The sequence below is a fragment of the Alligator mississippiensis genome, chromosome 3, assembly GCF_030867095.1.
Source record: "Alligator mississippiensis isolate rAllMis1 chromosome 3, rAllMis1, whole genome shotgun sequence".
NCBI lineage: Eukaryota > Metazoa > Chordata > Crocodylia > Alligatoridae > Alligator > Alligator mississippiensis.
Window position 1 is genome coordinate 187,489,758 of NC_081826.1, and position 10,182 is coordinate 187,499,939.

A 10,182-nucleotide genomic window follows, 5' to 3' on the forward strand; every position below is an offset into this window, starting at 1 on the left:
CATCAGCTGGAAGCAACAGAGGAGCATATTATAGGAGGTATATTATTCTATTTCAGGGTCATTATAAGCTTTCTGAGATGCTAAATATGACCCTAGGTTGTGTCTGGTAAAATATTTCTGGCAGAGGGGGAAATATTAACGCCATTGTATAAGGCATTGATGATCCCTCTTATGGATTCCTATTTATAGCTCTGGTCACCCATATTTAGGGAAGATGAACACAAATTGGAAAAGATCTAGAGAAAACCTGCTAGAATGACTGGGAAAATGGAGTCTATTTTATAAAAGGAGAAGAAAAGAGTTTGCCTCATTTGGCTTGGCAAAATGATAACTGAGAGGGGATATGATTGAAGACTATAAATACACCAAGTGCATTATCACAAGAGAGGGAGTAGAGCAGTTTAAACCTAGTGACAATGCTGTCATAAGAACAAACAGGGGTAAACTGTCCATGAGAAATCTAAATTTGGGACTAGAGGAAGATTTCTAAGTGTCTGAAGAATGACGTGTTGGATTAGACTCTCTCTCAGAGTAGCAGCAGTAAGAAAACTGAATATTTAAGGGATGAGGCTTAATCAATTTATAACATAGATTATATGACCTGGTTTCCTATGAGGAGGGAGGACTGTACTTGATGACCCAAGCTATACCACATAGCCCTGTGTTCTTATATCTACAATAAAATATCCCCATATGTTTTCTTAATTATTGCATTCCTTATACATCAATGAAAGGGCTTAAGGAGCTACCTGAGGATTCTCCAGTATAAAGGAAATCTTGTAGAAACTCAGAGCCACTAAACCAAGGGTGGGCAAAATAGGGCCCATGGGCTGCATTCAGCCAGCCAGCTGATTGGATCAAGCCCGCAGGCAGGCACCCACCAATTAATTGTATTTGGTCCTGTCAGTGGCTGCCCCCACTGAACACTTCATGGGGCTGAGTTCTGCCTGCTCCCACCTAGGGCAGTGCCTGCTACACTACCAGCCTTCCCTGTCAGAAGGTGCCAGCCCTGGCTAGGAGGCACAGCTTCTGGGCAGGGCTGCTGCTCCCACTGCCCAGGAAATTGCTGGGCTCCCCCAGCCTCCAGTGACTCCTCCTGTCCCTGCTGTAGTGCTTCCGGCAGCAGGTAGGGAGGGGAAGCTACAGCATTGAGGGGAGCAAGGTGGGCTCTCGCTGCAGCTCGTTTTAGTCCTGCTCTTGCATGGCTGGGTAGGGGGATGTGTGGATGGAGGGAGGGACATGAAGGAGCTTGGCTGCTCACAAAGCCCCACTGGGCAGGCATGGGGCAGACTGGTGGGGGTGGGAACCACAGCAGCAGCAGAAGCCAGCATGGGCATGGTTCAGCCCTGCTGTGCAGGCACAGGACAGGCAGGTAAGGTGGGAGCAGCAACAGAAGCCAACATGTACTTGGTGCAGCCCCACCAGGCAGGCACATGGAGTGAAAGCAGCAGCAGCAGCAGAAGGCAGCACTGGCTCCATTGCAGCCCACCAGGCAGGTGTGGGACAGAGACCAAGAGAGCCAGTGGTGCCAGGCTCAGCTCCCTGTCCCCACCTCCTTTCTCCTAGGGGCTTCACTTGCTCCCCGCTGGCAGCAGCTGCTTTCCTGCTCTTTGCAGCATGCTGCAAACCAGGCAGGCAGTGCTAATCCCCGTTCCCCTCCCCTTCCCTCTGCCTGCAGAGGGACTGGGCTCAGCCACATCACAAAGAGCAGGCAGAGAGGGAAGCTGGGTGGGGGGAGGAATACCCCCACACATGTGCACCCAACCCACCCCCACCCCAACCACCCCCCACCATAACCACACACACACCCAACACTGTCCCACACACCCCACGCCCCAGCCACACACCCCACCCCACCATACCCACACATACCCACACCCCCACACATATCCACACCCCACATACATTTACATCTCCCCACACATGCACCCACACCCCCTCACATACCCCACCCCACTATACCCACACACACACACCCCAACCCACCTCCTACACACCCAACCCCCTATACACACCTCACCCCCACCATACCCACATGCACCCAACAGTCCCACACCCCACACCCCCCTCAACCACACCCACACACCTCTACCCCTCCACACACAATATACAAGAAACCCCCCACCCAAAAAGGAGTACTTCCTGGGCAAGAGGAGAGACTTCCACTGGTAAAGGTCAGAGGTTAGGGGGTCAGAACTTCTGGTCACAAAATGGTGACCAGGGATTGGGGCACTTGTCAAGGGGCAGGGCTACCTTTACTGCACTTGATGTCTCACCAAAATTTGTTAAGCGGCCCTCCAGCCGAAATAACTGCCCACCCCTGCAGTAAACAATTCAGGTGCATTACCTCATTCCAAATCTGTGCAAATCCATTGGCCTTTTTAAAGAGCAAGCTTCGAAAAAAACAAATGGTTTTTCAAAAAATATTTGCTTCCCACCAAATGATTCTTTGAAGAGGTCTAGTGTCTCCATGCTTTGGAGCCAGAACTTGAAACTTGGCTGAAAGATGTTTCTGGGACAAAAGAAAGGGCCTTTTGCTTTCCTCATGAATTTTTTACCATTAGATTTACTTAGACACTTCTACAACTCTACATTTACACATGCTCAGCGGAGTTTGTTAGGAGCATTTGGGTAGTCTGAGCAATCCACTTTCATTGTGTGTGAGGCAGATCCAGGCATAGAATATTCCATTCTGAATGCTTAAACCCTGGCAAAGTTGTCAGATGAAACCTGGAGATTATAGTTGAAAGAGAGCCTTAAGAACAGGTGTCACAACCAGCTCTGTGTAATATATTAAAAAAAAAGATTTGCAAAGTAGGATAGTGTAAATTGAATACAGGGAGTATTTCATTTCCATGATATTGTTTCAAGCCAGAAGAGGTAGGGAGTGGCCAAAAGTTATTGCTATCTTATGACTGCTTAGTATCCTATATAAAATAGCCCACTTTACTCTAGACTAATGTAGCGGACTGATGTCTAGATTGTTTGCTGTAGTTATTCAGTTTCTAGTGCCATCACTAGTACATTTCATATGCACTACATTTATTTTAGCATAAATTATCCTAAATTGAATTTCTTAGTCTTTAAATGTTATACCGCCCTTTTAAAATAATATCTACAAAAAGAACCAAGCATTTAAGGAAACAGGGAGCTTCTTTTTCTGTTTTACAAAAACTACACATTTTCAAGATCCCATCTAATATATATCTAATGTTTTAGTAAAGTGAAGCAGATTTTTGGCATTTTCAAAATTCTAAAAGCATTCACTGTTGGAGCAAAAGACCTTTTTATTTAGTCTTCTAAGGGAAGACTGGCATTTTCTAGTTTTTGCTTTGTGGGGATTTTATTTTTTGCTGGGGTCTTCTGCCTTTTTAGAAAGTGGCCTTTAGGCTATCCCTTAGGTTCTCTATTAACTCTCCTGTGAATGGTCTTACATCTTATTGGCCCATCTTTCTGGATAAGGAGGACTGTATGCTCTACTGCACTTACATAATGCTGTTTTGGAGGTGGCTCAGTTAAAAATATCTTCCACCACATCTCTATTGTTTGAGTCTACTACCTAGACCAGTAGTGCACAAATTTTTGGCCTTTATGTTGGATGGACAGTGTCAGATCCTTCCATGGGCCAAACTGGGTAGGGCTTCATCCAACCACACAGCATGGGGAGAGAGGCATCCCGGCCCAAATCTAGCTGCACAGTGGAAGGGGGCTTGTTCCAGCCCCAACTTGGCCTAAGCAGAGAGGGGCTGACCTGGCCCTGATCCAGCCCTGTGCAGGGAGAAGACATGGCCCAGCCTTTTGGGAGGAAGAGGGAATGGTCCAGTTCCAACCTGCCTGGGTGGAGGGAAGGGGATATGGCCTGGCTCTGATCTGGCCATGTGGGGGGAGGGTCATGGCCTAGCTCCAACCCACCCTGGAGGACTTGGGATTTAGGCAGCGGGGAAGAGTGGCAGTATTAACTGCCACTGTTCCCTGGCTGCCAAATTTCCCAACCTGTGCGTAGCACCGCAAGCTGGATTTCAAGGCTCTTCAAGCCACATTTGGTCTGCAGGCCAGAGGTTGAGCACTCCTGACCTAGACAGTATCTTGAAAGAGCTTGGACCAATACTTTATTGAAAGCATTTTTATGGCCCTTAAAACTTTAGTGGCTAAGCACCTCACAGTCTTTGAATGTTTTTATCCTTGCAACCTACCGGGGGGGGGGGGGGGGGAGGAGGCGGGGCAGGCACCATTATGATCCCACATTTTACAGATACAGCAGAACTTAGGGACAGAAGAATTTAAGGTATTTAGGTAACTTAGTCCCAGTGAAAACCCAACAAAATCTAAGGGTCTTCCCCAAGGATGTACACACAACTGTTCCAGAACAGGAACTGAACCCAAGTCTCCCACAGCCAGGTCTACATTTCTAGCCATATCCTTCACCGTGATATAAGTGATGCTGAAGATTTTAAATTAAATCAATTCCTGTGACTGTGAAAATAATGTCTACATAATGGCATGAGGTGAGCAGTCACATAGTTCAGGGATCGCCAACTGGTGACTCTTGAACCCCACTGCTCTAGCAGCTTGGGTAGGTGGAGTATGCAGGCTCCTTCTCCTGCCTCCTACTTCTACTTCCACCTCTGGTGGCTGGGTGGGGTGGAACTGGACAGTGAGAAGATGAGACAGGGAAATTTCAAGACAGCAGCTGTGCACATGTGGCTAGGAATGAGTCTGTTGCTCACACTGGACACAACTACTTGAGACAATACTGGGCAGTCATTGCTACACATTTATTTAGTATTTGTAAGTATTGTATTAGCAAATACTAAATAAGTGCACAGTAACTGCAGTTACTGTGCAGAAGCATTGGCAAATGTCTTTCAGGTGATGCTACTTCATTCCAGATTTTGGCCACTCTAACTGTGAAGAAGTTCCTCCTAATGTCCAGTCTAAATCTGCTCTCTGCTAGTTTATGGCCATTATTTCTTGTGACCCCCCAGGGGCACCTTGGCGAGTAGAGCCTCACAAATTCTCTTCTGCGCCCCCATGATGAATTTATAGGCAGCCACAAGGTCAACTCTCAACCTTCTCTTGCGGAGGCTGAAGAGGTCCAGGTGCCCTAGTCTCACTCTTGTGCTTCAACCAGCCCCATCAAGTCTATGCATATAGTGCTGCAGAGTAAAAAACTCTGCAGCAGGGTAAACACAAGTACTACCCTGCTGCAGAGTTTATTAATTTACTCCAGCTTAATAGCCCTGCATGTGTAAATGCCAAGATGTTTACTGTGGAGATAATTAGTCAACTCTGCACTAAACATCTTTTGTAGATGCACCCACAGTGTTGCTGCCTGAAGGTGAACTAGTTTATTCCAATAGTGGATTTGTCCACAAATGCTTATGCTATGGAATGCGTGTCTTCTGGTAGGGAAACAATCTTCTTTCATGTCTAAATATTTAAAAACAAGGAACTCTTTGTTAGTAGCAACATTTGTCAAAATGCACCATCTTGCGCATTGCCATCTCGCTAAATTCCACTTCTGTCTCCAACAACTGTAGTTACAATAAGGTAACTGCAGTTGATGTATTTGTTATAAAATTTCCTTGGTGTGTTACCATTCTGAAAACCCCCTGCAACTTTCACTTGCTGTTTTGCAAAGATATTTCAAGGGATATTTAGCATATTGGTATCTTCAGTTTCAATCTTTCTTTGGTCAAAATGTGAGAAAGTTGTTGAATCTCTGTTTTTTTTCCTACTGACTTCCCATGGTTTTTTTGTGGCAAAGTCCACAGTAGTTGCCTTGTACTAGCATATAACTTATATTGTGTGCTTTATGTTTAAAGGTCTGCTCTATTGCACTGTGATACATTTTCAGGCCTTTAACTTACTATATACCGAATGCCAATCTGGCAAACCTGAATCTTGTAAACGTGGTGTTAAAATCTCCAGTTACAAGTTTGTTTGTTTTTTTATCCCAATAAAATTGCCAAAACCCATTTCTAGTATCAAACTATAAAATAATTCTCCATTTGCTAGCTTGTTGCTTATTTCTTCAGTAATAGGTAGCTACACATTACATTGTTTTATAGCCCTAGCTAGTTTTCTAGGATCCAGACATATTCGTATTTCATTCCTTCTAGATGTATCTGCAATTACAACTGAGTTTATTCAATTTATAGGTTCTTGCTCTGTTACTATCACTTGCAATTCTCCCATACAGCTCAGCGGCTTTTTTCACTTTGCCTCATAATGCCACTATTACCTTCCTCACTACTTGCTTTACTAGTATAACATTTGAGTTCATTTTTATGGTTTGTTTTCTGGAACACACCCAAGCTCTTCAAATGCAGTCTGGTATGCTGTAAACATGTCAGCATTCACTTCTTCCTGCTTTACAATATTGACTCTACATTTATGCTTGTTACTACTGGCAAACCTAGGATTGCTCATGAGTCAGACTCCACAATACCAGAGTATGTGTTTTATTCTTTCTGCATACAAAACTCAGTTCAAGTTACATTTCTCAGATACTTACACTTATCATGACCATGAGCCTAATCCTAAGGGTACAGAAGCAGCAGCTCTCAGTGATGTCAAAATGCCACACTTCCTTTTGAAGCCTCACAGACTTAGCATGTTTGCAATCGTTGCTCTTGTCTTATCCCATAGTCACTGTGCATTTCAGATAAACAATTGTATTTGGAATGTGCCCAGTAATGACATCCAAAGACAACATTGTGCAAGAGGTTTTGTTCATAATCTGCTGTATTTTTGTGCCACATTTTCATGACCAATTTTCATATTTTAAGCTAAATGTGGATGTACAATTTCCTGCTTTATTACTCAGTATATGTCATTCTTCTTAAGTTTGGAGTACCATTGTGTAACACCTTGAAATGAGAAATGAAGTTCCCATCATTGTTACTGCAGGTAGAACAAATTTGAAGATATTTATTCTTCCTGCCTATTGATTAGTTCAAGACTGACTGGCAGCATGTGGTCTCACATTATTTCTCCACAAGTCCTTTGTTGCATAGAATATACAATTCCTTCTGTTGCCATGTTTGCTTTTCCATTTTTTTGCATCCTCTGCAAATACCAAGCACATGCTAGGTTCTATTTCTCTTAATAACTTGGCATGCTGCGATTCCAATGTAATTCCATATATCATAATATGATTCACAAAACCTCCAAAATCTACATGACTCAGGAACCAGTTTCACTTAGTCACATTTGTTTCAGTACTACAACCTCTACTTTGTGCCCATGCTACACAATATTCTCTCTTAATGCATAGTGTGCTTCTAATTTATCCATGGCCGTGTCTACATGAGACACTGACTGTACAGTTGTTACTACACAGTCATTTAGTACTTGTGTATATGCAAGTACTTGTATATCCAAGTACTAAATGACTGTGCAGTAACTTGTTATTACTACGCAGTAGTAACGAGCTACTGAGCAGTCAACATCTCATGTAGAGTAATGCCATGAGTAATGTCCATGAGTAATGTCACTTTTACAAATATGCTTTCTTATCAAACAGTGCAAGAGTTCAAATTCTGCCACATGGCAGAAATAAAACCCTGTATTCATGTCTGCGTTTCCTTGCTTGCTTATCTTTATTAGTTAATACTTTCCTGAAATCAAGCCTTTTACTTTTTAATATTTCTATAGAATTCCATTTGAACTTGACTTTCCTGAAGATTTAATTGGTCCATTTATGTTTCATTCCTCTGCTGCAACCTTACATGCAATTGCTATTCATTTCTCTTATAAAAAAAGATGTGGCAGTTTTGTTGTTTAAAAATATTTTTTCCAGGACAACCTGTGCTGTTTACTTATTGAAAGTACTAGTCCACTGGTCAGATCCCTTTCTGTTTTCTAGGCATCTAAGTAGTAAGTCATGCTGGTTTTTTGTGATTTGTTTTTAAGGTTAATATGAAGAAAGGTAGACATGTTAATATTTTTTTCAGGATTCAAGCAAGCTGGAATAGGATCCACTTTGACACTTAGACATCTAAATGGCACTTAGATGCTTAATAGGTGTCATAAGGACTGGCTCTATGTGGTCTGTAGCCCAGAAAATGTTAATTTAAAAACTTTAAAAAAGTTCTATCCTTACAGCCCTTTTGTCATGTGCAAGGCAAGTCCCTATTGATAGCCCATTGTATATTTCATACTCTCCTTACTAAAGACATTTGATTTTACACACACACACACACACACACACACACACACACACACACACACACACATATATAACCCTGGCTGCGGGGCTACCTACAAAGCCCCAAACCCAAGTCCAGATCCCTGGAGGTGCCCACAGCCTGGAAGCACCCGCCCTCCTGGATTGAGGGAGGTTCCCTTCACAGGAAGGCACCTAGTGTCCTGGGACCTTTGATTAGACACTACACAATTTACAACTATGTACACTTTATTTACACAGGGTTAAAAAAAGGATACTAATTAATATGCAACTGATAAACTGTCAGAAACTTATTCATACCCTCAGTCAATAATGTACACAACGATGGTCTCGGATGATGTGTGTACATAGGTAGCCTGGACCGGATGCCTGGGAAGGCAGAGCTTCTTCTGTGCCCCTCCCATGGGAAGCATGGGCGGGTCCTTGCTGTGCGGGTCTCATGATGTGGCTCCAGGGGTTGCTGTGCTGCAGGCAGGTGCTCCCTCACTGAAAACCCTGTAAAATAGCTTAACCTGCCCTAACCCTCATCCCCTAACACCCAGGGAACAGGATGTGGGCTGGAACGCTGGCTATCTCCCCTGCCAGTGCCCGCACATGCCTGCGGGCCAGGCAGTCAAAGTTCACCTTCTCCCCCAGTCTTAACCCTTTCTCACAGGGGCCGTGCCCCACATGAGGAGGGCTAATGCCCCCCCCAGCTTTGCCTCCCACCAGAGCTCATGGTGAGCTGGATCAATGTCTCTCCAGGTCCTTCCCCCCCAGTGCACTTCACATCAGACCACACAGGGGCTTGGAGAAAAGTCCTCCTTACCAGGGAGTCTCCTGAAGGGCTGGGTGCTCCTCTGAGCAGCGGGGCAGGGCTCCCAGGGGAAGAGGAGCAAGGAGGCACTGTGGCAGGACTTCCTAACCCTCCAGCCTGCAGCACAGCCCACGCTTTCCTTAGGCTCTGGCAGCTCTGAGGACAGGATGCCATGCCAAGCTCTCCCTCAGCCCCTGGGCTTCTCTCACAGCTCTCCCTTTCCCCCAAGATGGCTGCTTCCAGAGTGGCTTCATCTGCCCTTATCACATGGTCTCTGGAGAGCCATTTTCCCTTTTCCAAAATGGCTGCCTCTGAAGAGGGCTCCAGGTCTGTATCACATAGTCTCCAAGGAGCCATGGTGTCCCATGCTGCTGCCTGGCTAAGTCCACCCTGGGACCTTGTTCTCTCAGGTAAGGTTATTTCATTGTTCATTACATATACAAGGCGTCTTTGTGTAGTCCACAGGGCAGGCCATGATAGTTCATGATGGTTACAAACATCTTCTGTTACATAATGGAAGTAGGCAGTGTATACACTACTGTAACTTCCAGTGCCTGCTGCTGCCTCACTGGAATATGAGTTAATACAGTGATGCTCAACCTATAGCCCACAGACCATATCTAGCCTTCAGAGATGTCATTCAGCACATGGGGTCAGGCCATGGCCAAATCTGGCATGCAGGGTCATTCCACAGCTGGATCTAGCACACAGGGTCAAGTCAGTGTGCTGCCTCAATCTGTGGCCTGACCTGGTGTGCATGACACACAGGGTCATTCTGTATCTGGATCCAGTGTTTGGAGCTGGGCCTGCATGCCAGATTGTACCTGGGGACCAAACCTAAATGTTGACCTGATGCTGGACTAGGTCCATGGACTGACCTTGCATGGGGACTCTCCCTATGACCAGCCCATGCCACTCACCTGGCCCATGGAACCAAAGCAGGCCCCACTGAAATGGAACTAGGTGTACTATATGTGCCTTGCACAAAAGCATCGTGCTAATCTTTATAGGCACTTCACAAGGCCAACACACAGGAAGTGAATTGATAAGACCAGTAAAAGACACCAGAACAAAGATCAGAGTGACCAGGCAAACAGATTTCCCTAGTTCATGGGAAAGTCTCACTAATTGGTGAGGAGGATGTGGATAATGTCACCTAAAGATGTTTTAGTAATTGATGAAAACTAGGATGTGT